At 47.6% G+C, this 27,560-nt stretch overlaps 1 protein-coding gene across 1 annotated transcript in view; it reads right to left on the bottom strand.

The window, feature by feature from the left end:
- Positions 1–27,560, bottom strand: part of ARAP1 (ArfGAP with RhoGAP domain, ankyrin repeat and PH domain 1) — a 304,443-nt gene that overhangs the window by 254,601 nt on the left and 22,282 nt on the right. Inside the window, exon 2 of the mRNA XM_063950593.1 lies at positions 26,136–26,205. The gene's annotated coding sequence lies outside the window, so the exon portion shown is untranslated. The remainder of the gene's footprint in view (positions 1–26,135; positions 26,206–27,560) is intronic.

Raw genomic sequence — 27,560 nt, 5'->3', positions numbered from 1 at the left:
GCTTCTGTACAAGGTAATGGAGAGTCACACACACAGACATGATCACTGACCCTCCTCTAACAGTCACTGTGAGGAGAGCTTCTATACATGGTAATGGAGAGTCATACACACAGACATGATCACTGAGCCCCTCCTCTAACAGTCACTGTGATGAGAGCTTCTATACAAGATATTAGAGAGTCATACACACAGACATGATCACTGACCCTCCTCTAACAGTCACTGTGAGGAGAGCTTCTATACAAGGTAATGGAGACTCACACACACAGACATGATCACTGAGCCCCTCCTCTAACAGTCACTGTGAGGAGAGCTTCTATACAAGGTAATGGAGAGTCATACACACAGACATGATCACTGACCCTCCTCTAACAGTCACTGTGAGGAGAGCTTCTGTACAAGATAATGGAGAGTCATACACACAGACATGATCACTGAGCCCTCCTCTAACAGTCACTGTGAGGAGAGCTTCTATACAAGGTAATGGAGAGTCATACACACAGACATGATCACTGACCCTCCTCTAGCAGTCACTGTGAGGAGAGCTTCTGTACAAGATAATGGAGAGTCATACACACAGACATGATCACTGACCCTCCTCTAACAGTCACTGTGAGGAGAGCTTCTGTACATGGTAATGGAGAGTCACACACAGAGACATGATCACTGACCCTTCTCTAACAGTCACTGTGAGGAGAGCTTCTGTACAAGGTAATGGAGAGTCACACACACAGACATGATCACTGACCCTCCTCTAACAGTCACTGTGAGAAGAGCTTCTGTACAAGGTAATGGAGAGTCATACACACAGACATGATCACTGAGCCCCTCCTCTAACAGTCACTGTGAGGAAAGCTGCTACACAAGGTAATGGAGAGTCATACACACAGACATGATCACTGACCCTCCTCTAACAGTCACTGTGAGTAGAGCTTCTGTACAAGGTTATGGAGAGTCATACACACAGACATGATCACTGAGCCCCTCCTCTAACAGTCACTGTGAGGAGAGCTTCTATACAAGGTAATGGAGAGTCACACACACAGACATGATCCCTGACCCTCCATAACAGTCACTGTGAGGAGAGCTTCTATACATGGTAATGGAGAGTCATACACACAGACATGATCACTGACCCTCCTCTAACAGTCACTGTGAGGAGAGCTTCTATACAAGGTAATGGAGAGTCATACACAGACATGATCACTGAGCCCTCCTCTAACAGTCACTGTGAGGAGAGCTTCTATACAAGGTAATGGAGAGTCATACACACAGACATGATCACTGAGCCCCTCCTCTAACAGTCACTGTGATGAGAGCTTCTATACAAGATATTGGAGAGTCATACACACAGACATGATCACTGAGCCCCTCCTCTAACATTCACTGTGAGGAGAGCTTCTATACAAGGTAATGGAGAGTCACACACACACAGACATGATCACTGAGCCCCTCCTCTAACAGTCACTGTGAGGAGAGCTTCTATACATGGTAATGGAGAGTCATACACACAGACATGATCACTGACCCTCCTCTAACAGTCACTGTGAGGAGAGCTTCTATACAAGGTAATGTAGAGTCATACACACAGACATGATCACTGAGCCCCTCCTCTAACAGTCACTGTGATGAGAGCTTCTATACAAGATATTGGAGAGTCATACACACAGACATGATCACTGAGCCCCTCCTCTAACAGTCACTGTGAGGAGAGCTTCTATACAAGGTAATGGAGAGTCACACACACACAGACATGATCACTGAGCCTCCTCTAACAGTCACTGTGAGGAGAGCTTCTGTACATGGTAATGGAGAGTAACACACACAGACATGATCACTGAGCCCCTCCTCTAACAGTCACTGTGAGGAGAGCTTCTATACAAGGTAATGGAGAGTCATACACACAGACATGATCACTGACCCTCCTCTAACAGTCACTGTGAGGAAAGCTGCTACACAAGGTAATGGAGAGTCATACACACAGACATGATCACTGACCCTCCTCTAACAGTCACTGTGAGTAGAGCTTCTGTACAAGGTAATGGAGAGTCACACACACAGACATGATCACTGAGCCCCTCCTCTAACAGTCACTGTGAGGAGAGCTTCTATACAAGGTAATGGAGAGTCATACACACAGACATGATCACTGACCCTCCTCTAACAGTCACTGTGAGGAGAGCTTCTATACAAGGTAATGGAGAGTCATACACACAGACATGATCACTGAGCCCCTCCTCTAACAGTCACTGTGAGGAGAGCTTCTGTACAATATAATGGAGAGTCATACACACAGATATGATCACTGACCCTCCTCTAACAGTCACTGTGAGGAGAGCTTCTGTACAAGGTAATAGAGAGTCATACACACAGACATGATCACTGACCCTCCTCTAACAGTCACTGTGAGGAGAGCTTCTATACAAGGTAATGGAGAGTCACACACACACATACATGATCACTGACCCTCCTCTAACAGTCACTGTGAGGAGAGCTTCTATACATGGTAATGGAGAGTCATACACACAGACATGATCACTGACCCTCCTCTAACAGTCACTGTGAGGAGAGCTTCTGTACAAGGTAATGGAGAGTCACACACACAGACATGATCACTGACCCTCCTCTAACAGTCACTGTGAGGAGAGCTTCTGTACAAGATAATGGAGAGTCATACACACAGACATGATCACTGAGTCCTCCTCTAGCAGTCACTGTGAGGAGAGCTTCTGTACAAGGTAATGGAGAGTCATACACACAGACATGATCACTGAGCCCCTCCTCTAACAGTCACTGTGAGGAAAGCTGCTACACAAGGTAATGGAGAGTCATACACACAGACATGATCACTGACCCTCCTCTAACAGTCACTGTGAGGAGAGCTTCTGTACAAGGTAATGGAGAGTCAAACACACAGACATGATCACTGAGCCCCTCCTCTAACAGTCACTGTGAGGAGAGCTTCTATACAAGGTAATGGAGAGTCATACACACAGACATGATCACTGACCCTCCTCTAACAGTCACTGAGAGGAGAGCTTCTGTACATGGTAATGGAGAGTCATACACACAGACATGATCACTGACCCTCATCTAACAGTCACTGTGAGGAGAGCTTCTGTACAAGGTAATGGAGAGTCACACACACAGACATGATCACTGAGCCCCTCCTCTAACAGTCACTGTGAGGAGAGCTTCTATACAAGGTAATGGAGAGTCATACACACAGACATGATCACTGACCCTCCTCTAACAGTCACTGTGAGGAGAGCTTCTGTACAATATAATGGAGAGTCATGCACACAGATATGATCACTGACCCTCCTCTAACAGTCACTGTGAGGAGAGCTTCTGTACAATATAATGGAGAGTCATACACACAGATATGATCACTGACCCTTCTCTAACAGTCACTGTGAGGAGAGCTTCTGTACAAGGTAATGGAGAGTCATACACACAGACATGATCACTGACCCTCCTCTAACAGTCACTGTGAGGAGAGCTTCTATACAAGGTAATGGAGAGCCATACACACAGACATGATCACTGAGCCCCTCCTCTAACAGTCACTGTGAGGAGAGCTTCTATACAAGGTAATGGGGAGTCATACACACAGACATGATCACTGACCCTCCTCTAACAGTCACTGTGAGGAGAGCTTCTATACAAGGTAATGGAGAGTCACACACACACATACATGATCACTGACCCTCCTCATATCAGTCACTGTGAGGAGAGCTTCTATACAAGGTAATGGAGAGCCATACACACACAGACATGATCACTGACCCTCCTCTAACAGTCACTGTGAGGAGAGCTTCTGTACAAGGTAATGGAGAGTCATACACACAGACATGATCACTGAGCCCCTCCTCTAACAGTCACTGAGAGGAGAGCTTCTATACAAGGTAATGGAGAGTCACACACACAGACATGATCACTGACCCTCCTCTAACAGTCACTGTGAGGAGAGCTTCTATACAAGATAATGGAGAGTCATACACACAGACATGATCACTGACCCTCCTTTAACAGTCACTGTGAGGAGAGCTTCTATACAAGGTAATGGAGAGTCATACACATAGACATGATCACTGACCCTTCTCTAACAGTCACTGTGAGGAGAGCTTCTATACATGGTAATGGAGAGTCATACACACAGACATAATCACTGAGCCCCTCCTCTAACAGTCACTGTGAGGAGAGCTTCTATACAAGGTAATGGAGAGTCATACACACAGACATGATCACTGACCCTCCTCTAACAGTCACTGTGAGGAGAGCTTCTGTACAAGGTAATGGAGAGTCATACACACAGACATGATCACTGACCCTCCTCTAACAGTCACTGTGAGGAGAGTTTCTGTACAAGGTAATGGAGAGTCATACACACAGACATGATCACTGACCCTCCTCTAACAGTCACTGTGAGGAGAGCTTCTGTACAAGGTAATGGAGAGTCATACACGCAGACATTATCACTGACCCTCCTCTAACAGTCACTGTGAGGAGAGCTTCTGTACAAGGTAATGGAGAGTCATACACACAGACATGATCACTGACCCTCCTCTAACAGTCACTGTGAGGAGAGCTTCTGTACAAGGTAATGGAGAGTCATACACACAGACATGATCACTGAGCCCCTCCTCTAACAGTCACTGTGAGGAGAGCTTCTGTACAAGGTAATGGAGAGTCATACACACAGACATGATCACTGACCCTCCTCTAACAGTCACTGTGAGGAGAGCTTCTATACAAGGTAATGGAGAGTCATACACATAGACATGATCACTGACCCTCCTCTAACAGTCACTGTGAGGAGAGCTTCTATACAAGATAACGGAGAGTCACACACACAGACATGATCACTGAGCCCCTCCTCTAACAGTCACTGTGAGGAGAGCTTCTATACAAGATAATGGAGAGTCATACACACAGACATGATCACTGACCCTCCTCTAACAGTCACTGTGAGGAGAGCTTCTATACAAGGTAATGGAGAGTCATACACATAGACATGATCACTGACCCTTCTCTAACAGTCACTGTGAGGAGAGCTTCTGTACAAGGTAATGGAGAGTCACACACACACACACACAGACATGATCACTGAGCCCCTCCTCTAACAGTCACTGTGAGGAGAGCTTTTATACAAGATAATGGAGAGTCATACACACAGACATGATCACTGAGCCCTCCTCTAACAGTCACTGTGAGGAGAGCTTCTATACAAGGTAATGGAGAGTCATACACACAGACATGATCGCTGAGCCCCTCCTCTAACAGTCACTGTGAGGAGAGCTTCTATACAAGGTAATGGAGAGTCACACACACACATACATGATCACTGACCCTCCTCTAACAGTCACTGTGAGGAGAGCTTCTATACATGGTAATGGAGAGTCATACACACAGACATAATCACTGAGCCCCTCCTCTAACAGTCACTGTGAGGAGAGCTTCTATACAAGGTAATGGAGAGTCATACACACAGACATGATCACTGACCCTCCTCTGACAGTCACTGTGAGGAGAGCTTCTGTACATGGTAATGGAGAGTCATACACACAGACATGATCACTGAGCCCCTCCTCTAACAGTCACTGTGAGGAGAGCTTCTGTACAAGATAATGGAGAGTCATACACACAGACATGATCACTGAGTCCTCCTCTAACAGTCACTGTGAGGAGAGCTTCTGTACAAGGTAATGGAGAGTCATACACACAGACATGATCACTGACCCTCCTCTAACAGTCACTGTGAGGAGAGTTTCTGTACAAGGTAATGGAGAGTCATACACACAGACATGATCACTGACCCTCCTCTAACAGTCACTGTGAGGAGAGCTTCTGTACAAGGTAATGGAGAGTCATACACGCAGACATTATCACTGACCCTCCTCTAACAGTCACTGTGAGGAGAGCTTCTGTACAAGGTAATGGAGAGTCATACACACAGACATGATCACTGACCCTCCTCTAACAGTCACTGTGAGGAGAGCTTCTGTACAAGGTAATGGAGAGTCATACACACAGACATGATCACTGAGCCCCTCCTCTAACAGTCACTGTGAGGAGAGCTTCTGTACAAGGTAATGGAGAGTCATACACATAGACATGATCACTGACCCTCCTCTAACAGTCACTGTGAGGAGAGCTTCTATACAAGATAATGGAGAGTCACACACACAGACATGATCACTGAGCCCCTCCTCTAACAGTCACTGTGAGGAGAGCTTCTATACAAGATAATGGAGAGTCATACACACAGACATGATCACTGAGCCCTCCTCTAACAGTCACTGTGAGGAGAGCTTCTATACAAGATAATGGAGAGTCATACACACAGACATGATCACTGACCCTCCTTTAACAGTCACTGTGAGGAGAGCTTCTATACAAGGTAATGGAGAGTCATACACATAGACATGATCACTGACCCTTCTCTAACAGTCACTGTGAGGAGAGCTTCTATACAAGATAATGGAGAGTCATACACACAGACATGATCACTGACCCTCCTCTAACAGTCACTGTGAGGAGAGCTTCTATACAAGGTAATGGAGAGTCATACACATAGACATGATCACTGACCCTTCTCTAACAGTCACTGTGAGGAGAGCTTCTATACATGGTAATGGAGAGTCACACACACAGACATGATCACTGACCCTCTGTCACGATCCGGGTATCTGGACGCCATTTCTTACCCATCAGATGCCTCCTAAGGCTGGCTCAGCGCTCCAGGACCGGATCCCATCTGTTATCCTAATGTTCACATTCCTGCATCCTCTCCTGTCTCTCTGAGACGCTGTCACAGTAACGCCTTATTACATCTGGCATGGCGTCTTCCGCGGCCTCCGCCGCCGTCCCTGAGCTTCTGCATGCAGAGTGTCAGAGTGGCGATTACGTCAGCCGCGGCCTCCGCTGTGTCCGCGTGGTTGGATGTGCACTTGTCAGCCTGGCGTCTCCTGTCTCCAGTGGCCGGCGCCGCCATTACTGTTTTCATTACCACATGGATTACAAACCAAACTTCCCTCCAAGTGTCTGCATGGGCGCAGCCATCTTGGATTCTGTCAGCTGATCATTTCCTCCAATCTGTTGTCAGTATTGTTAATCTGCATAATTGCCTAGCCAATCCCTTCCTTGCTGCAGGTATAAATACACTGTGCCTGAGCAAGGAAGGCGTCAGTGCTTTGGTTGTCAAACCTAGTTCCTGTTTGTCTCTCTCCTGTGATTGTCTTCCAGGTTCCAGCTCCTGTCTCAAGACTTCCACCATAGAGACCCGCACCAGCATTCCACCTGCGGTGTAGCCTGACTCTCCAATCCATTGTGGATTCATCTGTTTCCAGCTACAACATTACCTGCTTCCAGCTCAGCTTCCAGCAGAGTACAGCTTCCCTTAAAGGGCCGGTGTCCTTTCTACACTTTACCACTCTCCACCGGTATTATTATTTCTTCGCTCTCAAGTTCTACATTTCAGTTCATATTTCATCGCTCCCAAGTTCATTTATTATTTAACTGGTTCCAGCCAGTATCCACTCCGTGCTAACAACAGTCTGGTTCCAGCCAGTATCCACAGCAGCTGTTTTACCTTCAGCAACCCAGCTTTTCCTGGAACACCAGCTGGCACAATCCTGGGTTATCTCCATTGCTACAGTCGGGCCTGGTAAGGACTTTCCATCTAGAAGATCATAAGAACTATCTCACACTACCAGTGCCCTGTGGCTCCTGCCATCCTGTAGTACCCAGGAACTGTATTTATTATTTGCTGACTTTTACGTTTTCTTTTACTGCTGCTGTGTTGCGGAGTTGTCATAATAAACATCATTGACTTTTATCTAAGTAGTCGTGGTCACGCCTTCGGGCAGTTATTATTCATGTTACTTACATGTCCAGGGGTCTGATACAACCTCCCAGGTTCCGGTACATCTCAGCCCCTACAACTGAGGCTGCCTCCCGTCAGCTCAGGCCCTCAGTTGTGACAGTAAGCACTGACCTAATGAATCCAGCCGGAGACCAGGATCAAGCGGCCAGGCCGATGCAAGAACTGGCAGCCCGACTAGAACATCAGGAGGCTGCACAGGGCCACATCATCCGCTGTCTCCAGGATCTCTCTACTCGGCTGGATGGGATTCAGACAACTCTCCGTGGATCAGGCGCATCTGGTGCGTCAACCACAGTGACTCCAGCTATAACCCCACCCACCTTACCCATTTCTGCTCCACGTCTTCATCTTCCAACGCCAGCAAAATTTGACGGATCTCCAAGATTCTGCAGGGGATTTCTCAACCAGTGTGAGATTCAGTTTGAGCTACAACCTGGCAATTTTCCCAGTGACCGTACAAAAATTGCCTACATCATCTCTCTTCTCAGTGGCTCCGCCCTTGACTGGGCATCACCGTTATGGGAGAGGTCCGACACCCTGCTATCTTCTTATACTGCATTCGTGTCAACATTCAGGCGCATCTTCGACGAGCCAGGCCGGGTAACCTCAGCTTCATCCGAGATTCTCCGTTTACGCCAGGGGTCACGTACTGTAGGACAATATCTGATACAGTTCCAGATCCTGGCATCCGAACTGGCATGGAACGACGAGGCCCTGTATGCTGCATTCTGGCATGGCTTATCTGAGCTTATTAAAGATGAGTTAGCTACCAGAGACTTACCTTCTAAGTTAGATGAGCTAATCTCACTCTGCACGAAAGTTGATTTACGTTTCAGAGAGAGAGCAACTGAGCGTGGAAGATCATCTGCTCCAAAATCTTCTGCTCCTCCTCCTCGTCAACTGTCACCATCTAAAGATGAGCCCATGCAAATTGGCCGTTCCCGTTTAACTCCTGCTGAGCGCCGAAGACGTCTCTCCGAGTCTCTTTGTCTTTACTGTGCAGCTCCGTCTCACACCATCAATGCCTGTCCCGAACGTCCGGGAAAACTCCAAACCCTAGCTCGCCCAGGAGAGGGCCGGCTAGGAGTAATGATCTCCTCTCCATCTCCTCATGATTGTAATCTCCCAGTCTCGCTTCAAGTTGCTCAACGTTATCGGAACGTCATTGCTCTCCTTGATTCCGGAGCAGCTGGGAACTTTATTACTGAAGCCTATGTTAAACGGTGGTCCCTACCCACCGAGAGACTTCCTTCCTCCTTTTCCTTAACTGCCGTGGATGGCAGTAAAATTTTTGATACGGTTATTGCTCTAAGGACTCTACCAGTTCGTCTGAGAGTGGGAGTTCTTCATTCCGAACTTATTTCACTTTTAGTGATTCCAAGAGCCACACATCCTGTGGTCCTGGGCCTTCCATGGCTCCGTCTTCACAATCCTACAATTGATTGGACGACTACGCAAATCCTGGCATGGGGTTCCTCCTGTGCAGAGACATGTTTGTTTAAAGTATTGCCTGTCTGTTCTTCCTCCCCCAGGTCGTCTGATGTTCCACCTCCTCCATATCAAGATTTCACGGATGTGTTCAGTAAAGCTTCTGCTGATATCCTTCCTCCTCATAGAGAATGGGACTGCCCGATTGATCTCGTTCCAGGGAAGGTTCCACCTCGAGGCCGAACTTATCCGTTGTCTCTGCCTGAGACGCATTCTATGGAGGAATACATTAAAGAGAACCTAGCAAAGGGGTTCATTCGACCTTCTTCTTCCCCAGCCGGCGCAGGCTTCTTTTTTGTAAAAAAAAAAGATGGTGGTCTGCGGCCGTGCATCGACTACAGAGGTTTGAACGACATTACCATCAAGAACCGTTATCCTTTACCCCTGATTACTGAGCTCTTTGACAGAGTTAGCGGAGCTACCATCTTTACAAAGCTGGACTTGCGAGGTGCATACAATCTCATCCGGATCCGTGAGGGTGACGAGTGGAAGACCGCCTTTAACACCCGTGACGGACATTATGAGTACCTCGTCATGCCCTTCGGATTGAGCAATGCTCCAGCTGTCTTCCAGCATTTTGTCAATGAGATTTTCAGAGACATTCTATACCGTCATGTCGTGGTCTATCTAGACGATATCCTCATTTTTGCCAACGATTTAGAGGAACATCGTTTTTGGGTTAAAGAGGTTCTGTCCCGTCTCCGTGTCAATCATCTCTATTGCAAATTAGAAAAATGCGTCTTTGAAGTCAAGTCCATTCCGTTTCTAGGGTACATTGTGTCCGGTTCCGGACTAGAGATGGATCCTGAGAAACTACAAGCAATTCAGAATTGGCCGGTACCCTTAACCCTCAAAGGGGTCCAGAGGTTCTTAGGGTTCGCCAATTATTACCGAAAGTTTATACGAGACTTTTCCACCATTGTGGCGCCTATTACTGCTTTCACCAAGAAGGGTGCTAACCCGTCCAAGTGGTCTGAAGAAGCCATGCAAGCTTTTCATCTTTTAAAACAGAGGTTCATCTCTGCGCCTGTCCTGAAACAGCCTGACATCGACTCTCCTTTCATCCTAGAGGTGGATGCCTCCTCCGTTGGAGTAGGAGCGGTGTTCTCAGAGGGCTAAAGATGGCCATTTACATCCTTGCAGTTTCTTCTCCCGGAAGTTCTCCCCAGCTGAGCGCAACTATGCCATTGGCAACCAGGAGTTGCTAGCCATCAAGCTCGCTCTAGAAGAGTGGAGGTATCTGTTGGAGGGAGCTTCTCATTTAATCACCATACTTACAGACCACAAGAACCTTTTATACCTGAAGGGCGCACAATGTCTCAACCCTCGTCAGGCCAGATGGGCACTTTTCTTTTCCAGGTTCGACTTTAAACTCCAGTTCTGTCCGGGCTCTCAGAATCGCAAGGCCGATGCCCTTTCCCGCTCATGGGAGCAAGAAAATGAGTCAGAGTCTTCAGACAAGCATCCTATTATAAATCCGTTGGCATTCTCCACGGTAGGGATGGACTCTACGCCCCCATCAGGGAAAAGTTTTGTGAAGCCGATGCTAAGGAAGAAGCTCATGCATTGGGCCCATGCTTCCCGTTTTGCCGGACATACAGGTATCCAAAAAACCCTGGAGTTTATCTCTAGGTCCTATTGGTGGCCAACTCTGAAAAAGGACGTCTTGGAGTTTATTGCATCTTGCCCAAAGTGTGCCCAACATAAAGTATCCCGCCAGTCGCCTGCGGGGCAACTGGTTCCACTATCCGTTCCCCGTCGACCATGGACCCACTTGTCGATGGATTTCATTACAGACTTACCCATGTGCAACAAGTTCAATACCATCTGGGTGGTAGTTGACCGGTTCACCAAGATGGCACACTTCATTCCTCTCACCGGTCTTCCGTCAGCTTCCAAGTTGGCTCAAGTGTTCATACAAGAGATCTTCCGACTCCACGGTCTTCCTGAAGAAATTATCTCAGATCGAGGAGTTCAATTCACAGCCAAATTCTGGCGAAGTTTATGTCAAGTCCTCCAAGTCAAGCTAAAGTTTTCCACGGCTTACCATCCTCAGACCAATGGTCAAACCGAGAGGGTGAATCAGGACTTGGAGGCCTTCCTCCGCATCTATGTGTCCTCCTCTCAAGATGACTGGGTTCAATTACTTCCCTGGGCCGAGTTCTGTCATAACAACCAGTATCATTCTTCATCTGCTTCAACACCATTCTTCACTAACTTTGGATTCCACCCTAAAGTTCCTGAGTTCCAACCGCTTCCAGCAACTTCTGTTCCCGCAGTGGATATCACCTTGCATCAGTTTGCCAATATCTGGAAGAGCGTACGATCAGCTCTGCTCAAGGCATCGTTCAGGTACAAGAAGTTTGCGGATAAGAAGCGTCGAGCAGTTCCTGCTCTCAAGGTGGGTGATCGGGTATGGTTATCCACGAAGAATTTGAGGTTAAGAGTTCCCAGTATGAAGTTTGCACCTCGCTATATCGGTCCTTTCAAGATTGAACAAGTCATCAATCCTGTTGCTTACAGACTCCAGTTGCCTCCCTTCTTAAAAATACCCAGGACATTCCATGTTTCCCTGTTGAAACCGCTGATCTTGAATCGGTTTCATTCCTCACTTCCTCCAACTCCGAAAGTCCAAACTCAACGAGGCGTTGAGTATGAAGTGGCCAAGATCCTGGACTCACGTCACCGTTACGGTCAACTACAATATCTTATTGACTGGAAGGGTTATGGTCCTGAGGAACGTTCATGGACCAATGCTTCTGATGTCCATGCTCCTGCCTTGGTCCGGAGATTCCATTCCAAGTTTCCTCAAAAGCCAAAGAAGTGTCCTGGGGCCACTCCTAAAGGGTGGGGTGCTGTCACGATCCGGGTATCTGGACGCCATTTCTTACCCATCAGATGCCTCCTAAGGCTGGCTCAGCGCTCCAGGACCGGATCCCATCTGTTATCCTAATGTTCACATTCCTGCATCCTCTCCTGTCTCTCTGAGACGCTGTCACAGTAACGCCTTATTACATCTGGCATGGCGTCTCCCGCGGCCTCCGCCGCCGTCCCTGAGCTTCTGCATGCAGAGTGTCAGAGTGGCGATTACGTCAGCCGCGGCCTCCGCTGTGTCCGCGTGGTTGGATGTGCACTTGTCAGCCTGGCGTCTCCTGTCTCCAGTGGCCGGCGCCGCCATTACTGTTTTCATTACCACATGGATTACAAACCAAACTTCCCTCCAAGTGTCTGCATGGGCGCAGCCATCTTGGATTCTGTCAGCTGATCATTTCCTCCAATCTGTTGTCAGTATTGTTAATCTGCATAATTGCCTAGCCAATCCCTTCCTTGCTGCAGGTATAAATACACTGTGCCTGAGCAAGGAAGGCGTCAGTGCTTTGGTTGTCAAACCTAGTTCCTGTTTGTCTCTCTCCTGTGATTGTCTTCCAGGTTCCAGCTCCTGTCTCAAGACTTCCACCATAGAGACCCGCACCAGCATTCCACCTGCGGTGTAGCCTGACTCTCCAATCCATTGTGGATTCATCTGTTTCCAGCTACAACATTACCTGCTTCCAGCTCAGCTTCCAGCAGAGTACAGCTTCCCTTAAAGGGCCGGTGTCCTTTCTACACTTTACCACTCTCCACCGGTATTATTATTTCTTCGCTCTCAAGTTCTACATTTCAGTTCATATTTCATCGCTCCCAAGTTCATTTATTATTTAACTGGTTCCAGCCAGTATCCACTCCGTGCTAACAACAGTCTGGTTCCAGCCAGTATCCACAGCAGCTGTTTTACCTTCAGCAACCCAGCTTTTCCTGGAACACCAGCTGGCACAATCCTGGGTTATCTCCATTACTACAGTCGGGCCTGGTAAGGACTTTCCATCTAGAAGATCATAAGAACTATCTCACACTACCAGTGCCCTGTGGCTCCTGCCATCCTGTAGTACCCAGGAACTGTATTTATTCTTTGCTGACTTTTACGTTTTCTTTTACTGCTGCTGTGTTGCGGAGTTGTCATAATAAACATCATTGACTTTTATCCAAGTTGTCGTGGTCACGCCTTCGGGCAGTTATTATTCATGTTACTTACATGTCCAGGGGTCTGATACAACCTCCCAGGTTCCGGTACATCTCAGCCCCTACAACTGAGGCTGCCTCCCGTCAGCTCAGGCCCTCAGTTGTGACACCCTCCTCTTTCAGTCACTGTGAGGAGAGCTTCTATACAAGATAATGGAGAGTCACACACACAGACATGATCACTGACCCTCCTCTAACAGTCACTGTGAGGAGAGCTTCTATACATGGTAATGGAGAGTCATACACACAGACATGATCACTGAGTCCTCCTCTAACAGTCACTGTGAGGAGAGCTTCTATACAAGGTAATGGAGAGTCACACACACAGACATAATCACTGAGCCCCTCCTCTAACAGTCACTGTGAGGAGAGCTTCTATACAAGGTAATGGAGAGTCATACACACAGACATGATCACTGACCCTCCTCTAACAGTCACTGTGAGGAGAGCTTCTGTACAAGGTAATGGAGAGTCATACACGCAGACATTATCACTGACCCTCCTCTAACAGTCACTGTGAGGAGAGCTTCTGTACAAGGTAATGGAGAGTCATACACACAGACATGATCACTGACCCCCTCCTCTAACAGTCACTGTGAGGAGAGCTTCTATACAAGGTAATGGAGAGTCATACACACAGACATGATCACTGAGCCCCTCCTCTAACAGTCACTGTGAGGAGAGCTTCTATACAAGGTAATGGAGAGTCATACACTTGACACGGGTTCACTACGGCTGGCCGGCGGTCGGGCTCCCGGCGACCAGCATCCCGGCGCCGGGAGCCCGACCGCCGGCTTACCGACAGCTTGGCAAGCGCAAATGAGCCCCTTGCGGGCTCGCTGCGCTCGCCACGCTACGGGCACGGTGGCGCGCTATGCGCGCCACACTATTTTATTCTCCCTCTATGGGGGTCGTGGACCCCCACGAGGGAAAATAATTGTCGGTATTCCGGCTGTCGGGCTCCCGGCGCCGGTATACTGAGCGCCGGGAGCTCGACCGCCGGCAAACAGAAGACCACCCCTTGACACAGAGCAGTAATACCTATTCTTACAGGGTGGTGATGATACAAAATGGTGATCATAAAATGTGGAGCCTATTCCATATGATGTTGACCTATTGACTAATGCTGCCCATACACCTAAAGATTTAGGTGTACATTTACTAAGCAGTGATAAGAGCGGAGAAGTGAGCCAGTGGAGAAGTTGTCCATGGCAACCAATCAGCACCGAAGTAACATCTATAATTTGCATACTATAAAATGATACAGAGCTGCTGATTGGTTGATGGGGAAATTTCTCCACTGGCTCACTTCTCCGCTCTTGTCCCCCTTAGGGGTTTATTCATGAAGCAGTGAAAAGTATGGAGAGGTGAGGCAGTGAAGTTGCCTGTGGCAACCAGTGTTGAGGTAACATTTATAAAGTGCATTCCATAATATTATATGTAGCAGATGATTGGTTGCCATGTGCAACTTCTCCACTGGCTCACTTCTCCACACTTTTCACTACTTCATGAATAGACCCCTTATCGGGGGTCATTCCGAGTTGAACGCTCGCTAGATGTTTTTAGCAGCCGTGCAAACGCATAGTCGCCGCCCACAGGGGAGCGTATCTTCACTTTGCAAGTGTGTGAACGCCTGTGCTGCCGAGCTCTGCAAAAACAGTTTGTGCAGTTTCAGAGTAGCCCAGAACTTACTCAGCCGCTGCGATCACTTCAGTCTTTTTAGTTCCGGAATTGATGTCAGACACCCGCCCTCCAAAAGCCCGGACACGCCTGCGTTTTCCCTACCTCTCCCAGAAAACGGTCAGTTTACATCCATAAACGCCTTCTTCCTGTCAATCTTCTTGCAATCGGCTGTGCGAATTGATTCTTCGTTAAATCCATAGCTCAGCAACGATCCGCATTGTACCCGTACGAAGCGCGTGCGCATTGCGGTGCGCATGCGCAGTAGAGACCTGATCGCAACGAAAATCGGCAGCGTGCGATCAACTCAGGACGACCCCCATTGTCCGATCTGGCTGGTTGGAACGAAAATCTGGTAATGGATGAGGGCAAATGACAATTTTGCTCCAAAATGCTGGAAAACTGACAAAAACGGTCGTTTAGACAAATTGGTTAAATCAAATGGATGTCACCAATTTGTCAATTTTTGTCTGTTTTTCAGAGTTTGGGAGCAAATGGTTAATTGGCATTTGCTCACATCCATTACCGGATTTTTGTTCCAACCAGACAGTTCGAACAATAAATCTTTAGGTGTATGGCCATCTTTATTAATCTATCATCTGGATATCCCTTTTATTCCTCCTCTCTCCCCCTCTTGCTACAACTATCTCTCCTTCCGACTCTGTTTCTCTTTGTCCCCGACACTGTTTCCTCTTTTTTATTATTATTATTATTATTATTCTCCTTTATTTATATGGCACCACAAGGGTTCTGCAGCGCCCAAGTACATAAATAATCCAAAACAGGAAAACAGCAATTTACAGTTGACGTCAATACAGGACAATTACAGGGTAAATAAACATAGCTACGTCAGCAGATGACACTGGAATAAGTTATTAGGTGGCAGAAGACTGCTGGATGAGGTACAGTTGAAGATTATTAAAGTAAGAGAAAGGATAAGCACATGAGGGAAGAGGGCCCTGCTCGTGAGAGCTTACATTCTAAGGGGAGGGGTAGACAGACAGGGGTGACACAGATGGGGTAGACAGTGAGCACGGAACAGAGGGTTAGGATGAGATTTGGCTGGGTTTGGTGAAGAAGTGGGTCTTGAGAGCCAGTTTGAAGTTTTGTAGAGAGGTGGAGAGTGTGAGGGGGAGAGGTAGGGAATTCCAGAGAAAGGGAGCAGCACGTGAGAAATCTTGGAGGTAGGAGTGGGAGGAGGTAATACGTTGGCAGGAGAGTCGGCGTGCATTAGCAGAGTGAAGAGGACGGGTGGGAGTGTAAAGGGAGATAAGGTCAGATATGTAGATGGGAGAGGAGTGGGTGAGGGCTTTGTAAGCGAGTGTGAGAAGCTTGAAATGGATTCTGAAAGGAAAGAGAAGCCAGTGAAGGGCTTGTAGGAGAGGGGAGGTGGATAATATATAGTGCGTTTGGTGAGGAAAATGAGCCGTGCTGCAGCATTGAGGATAGATTGGAGTGGAGAGATGTATGTGTCAGGAATAACAGTCAGGAGGAGATTACAGAAGTCCAGTCTGGAGATGACCAGTGAGTGGATGAGGGTCTTAGTGGAGTCCTGGGTGAGAAAGGGTCTGATCCTGGAGATATTTCGAAGATGGAAATGGCAGGTTTGTGAGAGGTGCTGAATGTGTGGTGTGAAGGAGATGGAGGAGTCAAGGATTACTCCAAGACAGCGCACTTGGGGGCTAGAGGAGACAGTAGTGCCATCAATGGATAATGAGAGTGTAGGAGGTGAGGTTATGCAGGAGGGAGGGAAGATGATCAGCTCGGTCTTAGACATGTTGGGAGTAAGAAAGCGCTGGGACATCCAGGAGGAGATAGCAGAGAGACATTACTCTCAATCTTTCTGCCCCTCTTTCTGTCTTGCTGTTTTTACGTATCTCCTAACCGTCCTGCGGGATAGTCCCGCTTTTCCTGCGGGAGACTGGGGGGACAGTCAGACGCACCCAATGTAATCGCAACATCAGCACCCTCACACACCAGAAATTTAGTTACGGAGGGATCATTCTTTATAAATATACAGCTTTTCCGATGTCTGCGGCAGAGAACTGGTTACTCAGAAGCTTTCACCCTAGCGGAGCTAAAGTGCTAAAAATCCTCAGATAATCTCAACTGATATTACCCAACATGTAAATGAGATGACCAATGTACGGGTTATATTGTACTGCAGTGTAATAGTTCTGGGGCCCCAAGTATCAGCATATTGTGACAGGGGTTCTGAGACCCCAGGTGTCAGTGTGTAATTGCTCTAGGACCCCAGGTGTCAGTGTGTCATTGCTCTGGGACCCCAGGTGTCAGTATGTCATTGTTCTGGGAGTACAGGTGTCAGTGTGTCATTGCTCTAGGACCCCAGGTGTCTGTGTCATTGTTCTGGAACCCCAGGTGTCAGTGTGTCATTGTTCTGGGACCCCAGGTGTCAGTGTGTCATTGTTCTGGGACCCCAGGTGTCAGTGTGTCATTGTCCTGGGACCCCAGGTGTCAGTGTGTCATTGTCCTGGGAGTACAGGTGTCAGTGTGTCATTGTTCTGGGACCCCAGGTGTCAGTGTGTCATTGTCCTGGGACCCCAGGTGTCAGTGTGTCATTGTTCTGAGACCCCAGGTGTCAGTGTGTCATTGTTCTGGGAGTACAGGTGTCAGTGTGCCATTGTCCTGGGAGTACAGGTGTCAGTGTGCCATTGTCCTGGGAGTACAGGTGTCAGTGTGCCATTGTCCTGGGAGTACAGGTGTCAGTGTGCCATTGTTCTGAGACCCCCGGTGTCAGTGTGTCATTGCTCTGGGACCCCAGGTGTCAGTGTGTCATTGTCCTGGGACCCCAGGTGTCAGTGTGTCATTGTTCTGGGACCCCAGGTGTCAGTGTGTCATTGTTCTGGGACCCCAGGTGTCAGTGTGTCATTGTTCTGGGACCCCAGGTGTCAGTGTGTCATTGTTCTGGGACCCCAGGTGTCAGTGTGTCATTGTTCTGGGACCCCAGGTGTCAGTGTGTCATTGTTCTGGGACCCCAGGTGTCAGTGTGTCATTGTTCTGGGACCCCAGGTGTCAGTGTGTCATTGTCCTGGGACCCCAGGTGTCAGTGTGTCATTGTTCTGGGAGTACAGGTGTCAGTGTGTCATTGTTCTGGGAGTACAGGTGTCAGTGTGTCATTGCTCTAGGACCCCAGGTGTCTGTGTCATTGTTCTGGAACCCCAGGTGTCAGTGTGTCATTGTTCTGGGACCCCAGGTGTCAGTGTGTCATTGTCCTGGGACCCCAGGTGTCAGTGTGTCATTGTCCTGGGAGTACAGGTGTCAGTGTGTCATTGTTCTGGGACCCCAGGTGTCAGTGTGTCATTGTCCTGGGACCCCAGGTGTCAGTGTGTCATTGTTCTGAGACCCCAGGTGTCAGTGTGTCATTGTTCTGGGAGTACAGGTGTCAGTGTGCCATTGTCCTGGGAGTACAGGTGTCAGTGTGCCATTGTCCTGGGAGTACAGGTGTCAGTGTGCCATTGTCCTGGGAGTACAGGTGTCAGTGTGTCATTGTTCTGGGACCCCAGGTGTCAGTGTGTCATTGTCCTGGGACCCCAGGTGTCAGTGTGTCATTGTTCTGAGACCCCAGGTGTCAGTGTGTCATTGTTCTGGGAGTACAGGTGTCAGTGTGCCATTGTCCTGGGAGTACAGGTGTCAGTGTGCCATTGTCCTGGGACCCCAGGTGTCAGTGTGTCATTGTCCTGGGAGTACAGGTGTCAGTGTGTCATTGTTCTGGGACCCCAGGTGTCAGTGTGTCATTGTTCTGGGACCCCAGGTGTCAGTGTGTCATTGTTCTGGGACCCCAGGTGTCAGTGTGTCATTGTCCTGGGACCCCAGGTGTCAGTGTGTCATTGTTCTGGGAGTACAGGTGTCAGTGTGTCATTGTTCTGGGAGTACAGGTGTCAGTGTGTCATTGTTCTGGAACCCCAGGTGTCAGTGTGTCATTGTTCTGGGACCCCAGGTGTCAGTGTGTCATTGTTCTGGGACCCCAGGTGTCAGTGTGTCATTGTTCTGGGAGTACAGGTGTCAGTGTGTCATTGTTCTGGGAGTACAGGTGTCAGTGTGTCATTGTTCTGGAACCCCAGGTGTCAGTGTGTCATTGTTCTGGGACCCCAGGTGTCAGTGTGTCATTGTTCTGGGACCCCAGGTGTCAGTGTGTCATTGTTCTGGGACCCCAGGTGTCAGTGTGTCATTGTTCTGGGACCCCAGGTGTCAGTGTGTCATTGTCCTGGGACCCCAGGTGTCAGTGTGTCATTGTTCTGGGACCCCAGGTGTCAGTGTGTCATTGTTCTGGAAGTACAGGTGTCAGTGTGTCATTGTTCTGGGAGTACAGGTGTCAGTGTGTCATTGCTCTAGGACCCCAGGTGTCTGTGTCATTGTTCTGGAACCCCAGGTGTCAGTGTGTCATTGTTCTGGGACCCCAGGTGTCAGTGTGTCATTGTTCTGGGACCCCAGGTGTCAGTGTGTCATTGTTCTGGGACCCCAGGTGTCAGTGTGTCATTGTTCTGGGAGTACAGGTGTCAGTGTGTCATTGTTCTGGGAGTACAGGTGTCAGTGTCATTGCTCTAGGACCCCAGGTGTCTGTGTCATTGTTCTGGAACCCCAGGTGTCAGTGTGTCATTGTTCTGGGACCCCAGGTGTCAGTGTGTCATTGTTCTGGGACCCCAGGTGTCAGTGTGTCATTGTTCTGGGACCCCAGGTGTCAGTGTGTCATTGTTCTGGGACCCCAGGTGTCAGTGTGTCATTGTTCTGGGAGTACAGGTGTCAGTGTGTCATTGTTCTGGGACCCCAGGTGTCAGTGTGTCATTGTTCTGGGAGTACAGGTGTCAGTGTGTCATTGTTCTGGGACCCCAGGTGTCAGTGTGCCATTGTCCTGGGACACCAGGTGTCAGTGTGTCATTGCTCTAGGACCCCAGGTGTCTGTGTCATTGTTCTGGAACCCCAGGTGTCAGTGTGTCATTGTTCTGGGACCCCAGGTGTCAGTGTGCCATTGTCCTGGGACCCCAGGTGTCAATGTGCCATTGTCCTGGGACCCCAGGTGTCAGTGTGTCATTGTTCTAGGACCCCAGGTGTCAGTGTGCCATTGTTCTGGAATCCCAGGTGTCAGTGTGTCATTGTTCTGGGACCCCAGGTGTCAGTGTGTCATTGTTCTGGGACCCCAGGTGTCAGTGTGTCATTGTTCTGGGACCCCAGGTGTCAGTGTGTAATTGCTCTAGGACCCCAGGTGTCAGCGTATCATTGCTCTAGGACCCCAGGTGTCAGTGTATCATTGCTCTAGGACCTCAGGTGTCAGTGTATCATTGCTCTAGGACCCCTTGTGTCAATGTGCCCTTGTTCTGGGTATATAGCGCTGTACTGCGCAGCTCTGCACCACAGGAATACAGAACACACTGATAACAGCACACAATGTAACAGATTATTGCAGTAAACGTTGCAGCTTCTTTCCCCAGAAAAGTCATTTTTTTTAGCTTTTTACAGCTCAGATCAGATATCTTGCACATAATGCCACTGACAGAATTATCCCTTGTTCTGTGCAACAAATTCTACTCCATCTGCACATCTGGAGAGAGAGACTTGCTCACTACAACATATAATCTAGAATATTATTATGTGACTTTAATGTAACACGAGGATGGCATAATACTGACATTTAGGTAGAGGAGTGTATGATATAAACGCAGCGTCATTTATCCGTCGTATACTGCTGGTAGCTCACAATGAGAATGCATCACTTAATTACCTCTGGCTACAGCAATATATCACCCTATAAGGCTCATCACTCGGTATGTACATTATCAGTGCTGTATGGAAGATGGGGGCAGCATTATCAGTGAGGTACGAGAATCTGGAATAAAGGGGACTGTAGCCATAAGCGGACAATCTAGTCCCGTTAGATGGGTATTAACTGCGCTTGGAAGTAATTTAAGAATTGGTTTGTTGGAACCATTTAGCCTTAATACCCAATGTACATATTCCTCCAATAAGATCAGGAGCCGTTATACAAGTACTGTACGCAGCAAACCTTTATATTCTATAAAACTAGAGTAATGCACAGTATGTGTTCTGTTACCGGCCCCATGAGGCTCCGGGGGTCATTTCAGAGTTGATCGCTCGCTGACCCAGTAACGCCCCCTTTCTGTCAATCTTCTTGCGGCCACCAGTGCGAAGGATAACTTTGCTAGAACCTGTGCACAACCACAAAGAGCTTTGTACCCGTACATCACGCGTATTGTGGGGCATACGCATGTGCAGAAATGCCATTTTTTCACCTGATCGCTGTGCTGCGAAAATCATCAGCGAGCGATCAACTCGGAATGACCCCCTCTGAGCGGCTTCTTGCTGTCTTCTTCTGCAGGCATACAGGCAGGAAATCTAGCTCTCATAGATGAACAACCCCCCCCCCCACCCCATGAATAAAGAGGGGGCGATTCAATTGTTTTTTTGGGTGGCAGCCAAAGAAATGGGGACCCATCAGAGCAATTAATTGTTTCTGTGATCAGGCGCCCATTACTTTTGAAGCGCCCAAATAGACGGGAAGTATTCGCGAGTAGCGGCTAATCCCGTGTAAAGTGGTCCCCACAAGGCGAAAAGCTTTACGCACATTTTTGCTCACAACCTCAGTTGGCTGCGAGCACAAATGTCGCCACTGGCAGTGATCCCGCCTGAACAGCATAACAATTGAATCGTTGCCGTTGGGCACCACCCAGTGGCCGGTGCCTGGAAAACAACTGAATCGACCCCATGGGGTCTGATTCCATTGGAACCTTGCTTGCCAATACTGCGTGGCTTAACTAGGCAGGAAAACCTTGTTTGTGACGCACAGGGTGTGGGCAAAAACCAAGAGCCGGATTCTGATTGGACACAAGCTGCACGCACGGCCGAAGTTCACATAGTTGAGCGATTATTTGCTACTGCGTATGCGATGTTGCGTGCGCTGGTGCGCCAAGCATCACCGCAGATGTCACCGCGTGCAGAGATGCGGAAAGCGGGCGTCTCAGGGCTTGCACACTCAGGCGCACTCTAGTACCATTTGCATATCGTCATTGCCGCGACTCCGCAGAGAGAGAGAGAGACTCTCTCACAGACCCTCAGGGTTAGGACACAGAGACTACAAAGCTGGCCAAGTCTGTCCGGGGGACTCCACCGATTCCTGGCAGCTCTGACTCCATACCCCCTCCCCAATACCAGCCAGATGCTGCACCCCCCCTGTGCCACGGCTGCAGGGAACGTACCTCGTATGTCAGGGGACTCTCCCGGCTCTCTCCTCCGTTCACACACAGGCTGTGACTTTCCCTAACGCTGTAACTTCCTCATTGCTCAGCCAGCAGAGGAGGAAGCAGAAAGGTGCTGGGTGTATGAGGCAGAGAACACCCCGATATCACATCTCCTTATCTGAGACATTGGCAGATCCTATGCCAGCGGTGTGCAATGCAGGTCAGTGCGCCTGGCAGATAACTTACCAGGGGCTGGTTTATTAAGCGCTAGAGGCAGGTGCAGGATAACACAGGGTTAATCGTATACAGCAGGTACAGGATGCAAGGATAACCAGTAGCAGCCAGGAGCATACAAGGGTTAATGCTGGTGCTTGTAGTGCACCTCTAGGTTGCAGTCACTGAACACGTGCAGTAGCAGAGGGGTGTGTGTGTAATAGGGAGGTAGGTGACCGTCGGTCTCCTGACTGACGCCTGACTCCCGCCCCCTTACGGTCCCAACAGTCGGCATGCAGACTAACAGGGACTATTCCCACTCTGGACGCTGCAGGAAAGAACGATGCGCAGGGAACCGCCCCCGGCTGTTGCTCCAGGTTCTAACGCCCGTATGTTAGGTACGTGAGACAGCGCCAATCACTCTCTAACAGGAGACTGGGGGGAAGCTGTCACCCACTTCTACGCGGGCCAGCGGCACAACATGTGCATGGGATTCTCACAATTGCTCACTAACCACCATAGGGGTGATATCTGCAGTTCAGGGCCCCCCATCTCCCATGATTCCCCCAGCCTCAGGCCAGTGGGCACTAGGGCTGACTTCGCCAGGCGGGTTGGGCCTGCAAAATAACTGTGCAGTCCTCCTCCTGGATATAAGCAGCCCTGCTGCAATTCCCCACATCCCAGGGCGAGGGCTGTGGGATTAATAAATCGTTAATGGTTAAGTAATATTAAAAGGTGTCCTTTGCTGGTGCACTAGATGTCCCAGCAAGCCCTGTCATGCCCACTTTTAAGGCTTACAGGGCATGCTGGTACTAGGAGTACCACAAGTACCAGCATGGCTGACAAGGCCCTCTGACTTTTCCCAGTAGGAGTCTGACGCTACTGACAGGTGACTCACGGACACTCTTATAGGAATGCAGATTTTGTATCACACTGGGCTGCCAGGAATACGTGCACCAGGTTAATGCCTAGCGCCAGGCAGAAAGATGTGCTGTGAATTGTGGCAGTATAGTGACTCTGGTCACTGACCATTTTCTCAGTGGTTTCTTCTGCTGTTGCTGCAGCACCGATGCAGGACTCCGTAGAAGCAAGTATAATTCTTTGGGGGTACGGTGTGTAGTGTGCCCCCACCCCCTCACCCCCGGACCCAGGTGCCATGTGCGCCACAAACCCTGCTTTCATTATAGATACAGCAGAGTTTACAAACTCTGAAAATAGTGAAACGCAGAAGCCGTGTGTCAGATCACAAAGGATTATTTTAGCAGGAACAGTCAACAAGGAAGTGCCCAAGGATAAAATGTTCCATTGTTCTTATGTGCAGGATGTCACTACAATGAGAAGGGTTAAGGAACAGAAAACCACCTGGTTGCTTTCAAAATGGAAAAATCCTAATAAATAAAACCTTACACTCGCTACAAACCAGTCCTGCCACCAATACTAACCAGTCCTGCCACCATTACTAACCAGTCCTGCCACCATTACAATTTAGTTCAAAAGCTGATACTTAGGAAGTCTTCAGGTACGTCCTGTCAGGGCGCAAAATGATATTACAACTGCATTTAACAATTACCTACATAAATGTAGCATTATAAACACAAGCCCGACATATGAATAATTTAAGAACACATAGACAGAGCATTATTAAATGTGTTTTAATATGACAAAAAAAGTCATAATGCTTGATGAATAAAAATGGTGATAACAAATTTGAATACAGAAATATAAATGCAAAACAATTTCACTCATATATTTTTCATTTAATCTGCCGTGTGGGTATGGGCTAGGGTGGTATGGAAAATTCTCAGTATTGCACATCCCCAAGAATTCCCCTCCTCTGAACAAAATGGGAAACGGCATGCGGGTATGCTTTTCTGTTCATTTTAATGTCCTTCTGAACAGTTATAGTAATGTGTTCTTTCGTCAGGTGCTTAATAGAGATATGTTATTAAGGCCAAGATTTATCAAGCCTTGGAGCGTGATAAATTGCACGGTAATAAAGTACCAACCAATCAGCTTCTAACTGCCCTGTTACAGGCTGTGTCTGAAAAATGACAGCAGCCGATTGGTTGGTACTTTTCATCGTACAATTTATCACTCTCCAAGGCTTGATAAATCTGGGCTTCATTTCACTAAACACAGTAACATTTTTCACACGTATACATATGGAACATGATTAAGTTATACTCCTTAAGGGGTTGGTATCTTTGGCACATGTTACCAGGCTAGCTCTAATGATTACAAATGTATACAGTGGTCTTCTCAAAAACCGATTATGAGAAATATTGTTTTGATCTATTATGTTTTATACAGAATTATTAGTATTGAATAGACTACAAATATGTCAAGCTTTTTAAAATCTGAGGACTGGGCAATAAACAAAATGCTTGACTGCCGTCTGTGATACTAGACACTTTAGAAAGAACAATCAAGACCAGATGTCATAAAACACCTCTGCGGTGTAGTCAAAATAAATTAACTATGGACATACAGCAGAGACTGGCGACTTGGAAGCAAACAGTGGGAGAAAAGTGATGATTACTGCTCAAAACAACTGCCACAACACCCACTTAAAGGACTAAAAGGCAGAAGAGGAACACAAGAGGGCTCTTTTATAAAGTCAACTAAGAAATTAAAATACTGCGCTAAGTTTAGGAGGTGATCTTTATGAGTCGGACGCAACTTTGTTAGATATACGCACACAGACACAGCAAGGTAGCAAGAGACACGGGCGGTTCTGGATGGTAACTGGGCGGGGACCACGCGGATGCACAGAACTGCTCCATCCAGTGGGCGCGTCATGAGAGCGGGTGGACGAAGATGGAATGCCTAGTTTAGAGGGGACCTTGGCCCTCATTCCGAGTTGTACGCTCGCAAGCTGCTTTTAGCAGCTTTGCACACGCTAAGCCGCCGCCTACTGGGAGTGAATCTTAGCTTATCAAAATTGCGAACGAAAGATTAGCAGAATTGCGAATAGACACTTCTTAGCAGTTTCTGAGTAGCTCCACACTTACTCGGCAACTGCGATCAGTTCAGTCAGTTTCGTTCCTGGTTTGACGTCACAAACACACCCAGCGTTCGCCCAGACACTCCTCCGTTTCTCCAGCCACTCCTGCGTTTTTCCCAGAAACGGTAACGTTTTTTCGCACACACCCATAAAACGGGCAGTTTCCGCCCAGAAACACCCACTTCCTGTCAATCACATTACGATCACCAGAACGAAGAAAAAAACCTCATAATGCCGTGAGTAAAATACCCAACTGCATAGCAAATTTACTTGGCGCAGTCGCACTGCGGACATTGCGCATGCGCATTAGCGACTAATCGCTCCGTTGCGAGAAAAATATAACGAACGAACAACTCGGAATGACCCCCCCCTTGTGCACCTGGCATTGGGTAGGTGTATGGCCACATATTTATATATATATATATATATATATATATATATATATATATATATATATATATAGACTTGGAGATGCGGCACTCTGGTTCACTTAAGCGGTAATAAACGGGTGTGGAGTCCCTTGTTTCAATCAACGTTTCAATATTTTATTTATATTGTCATCAGGATACAAAATTACATAAAACAAACATACCTTTATACAAGTCCCCCACCACGTGAATGCCGGCATCAGAGCGGGACTGCACCCCCGCCCCTTTGCTGCGCTGAAAATAAACGTCATAAACATAAGCCCATTGAGCCATCGTGTTGTTACCATGACAACCAAACATAGTATAGAGACATAAAACGCACTCTGATTATATGAATTTAAGCACATTTCAAAGCAAAAATATATTAAAATATATTAAAAATGCACTATTACCGTAATGCTGCATAGGCTATGCTTTCATTAAGTCCCTTAGGAGCCATTACATCGAGGCGGTGGATCCATTGTGCTTCGCAGCGCAATAATTGTAAGGATCTATTACCCCCTCTGATGTTAATAGGGACCGTATCAATCATACGGTATCGGAGACTTACGAGAGGATGTTTAAAGAGTGCAAAATGACGGGCAACGGGTTGATCACTTGTACCCGAGGTGATCGCTGCTCGTATGGCAGCCCTATGGTTGCCCATGCGCTCCTTGAACTTGCTCTCGGTTTTACCAATATATGATAAGCCACAAGGGCAAATTATTTGGTAAATTACAAACGAAGAGTTACAGGTAAAGTGATGTCTAATAAAGAATTGTTTTCCTGAGTGAGGGTGACAAAAAACATCTCCCGTAAGGAGGAATTGGCAGGTAGTGCAAGTGCACTTAAAGCATCCTACCCGGGTGTTGGTCAGAAAAGTGGGTTTCTTAGTGGGCCGTACGAAAGTTAAAGTTTTGACTAGGGAATCTTTCAAATTTTTTCCCCTTGAGAAACAGGGCATTAATGCATGTTCCTGCAGGTGTAACTTATCATCACTTTGGATAATGGGCCATAATTTTTTTGCTTTATTCATAATCACTGGTGAGCAGACATTATATTTGCTCACCCAAGGTAACTTATTTTTATTTTTGTTTTTCTGACTTCCAGGCTCTATTATGTTGTCTCTAGCTAATAAACTGGAACGATCCATCCTTAACACTTTTTCTTTACATTGCAATAGCAATTTCAGTTTGTATCCCCGTTCAAGGAAGTGGTTAATCATCACATCAAGTTGCTCAATTGCAGTCTGCCTGTCGCTATTAGTCCTCATCACCCTTATCATTTGGGAATATGGTAAACCATTGATTAATGCTCTGGGGTGACAGCTCTGTGGTTTTAATAACATGTTCCTGTCAGTTTCTTTAGAGAAGAGCTTCGTGTGTAAGCTATTGTTCTTAATGGATATATTTACATCCAGAAAGTTGATGTTATCCTTACTGTAATTGTAAGTAAATTTAATTGGATTCTCTGAATGATTATAGGTTTCTATTAAATCTATAAGAATCTGCACATCGCCCCTCCAAAGTAAAAATAGATCATCTATATATCTAACAAACATAAGTATCATAGATGATATAGAATCCTTTGAAAAAAATAACAGATGTTCG

This window comes from Pseudophryne corroboree, chromosome 2 (assembly GCF_028390025.1).
Source record: "Pseudophryne corroboree isolate aPseCor3 chromosome 2, aPseCor3.hap2, whole genome shotgun sequence".
Classification (NCBI taxonomy): domain Eukaryota; kingdom Metazoa; phylum Chordata; class Amphibia; order Anura; family Myobatrachidae; genus Pseudophryne; species Pseudophryne corroboree.
This window is presented reverse-complemented; position numbering and strand designations above follow the sequence as displayed.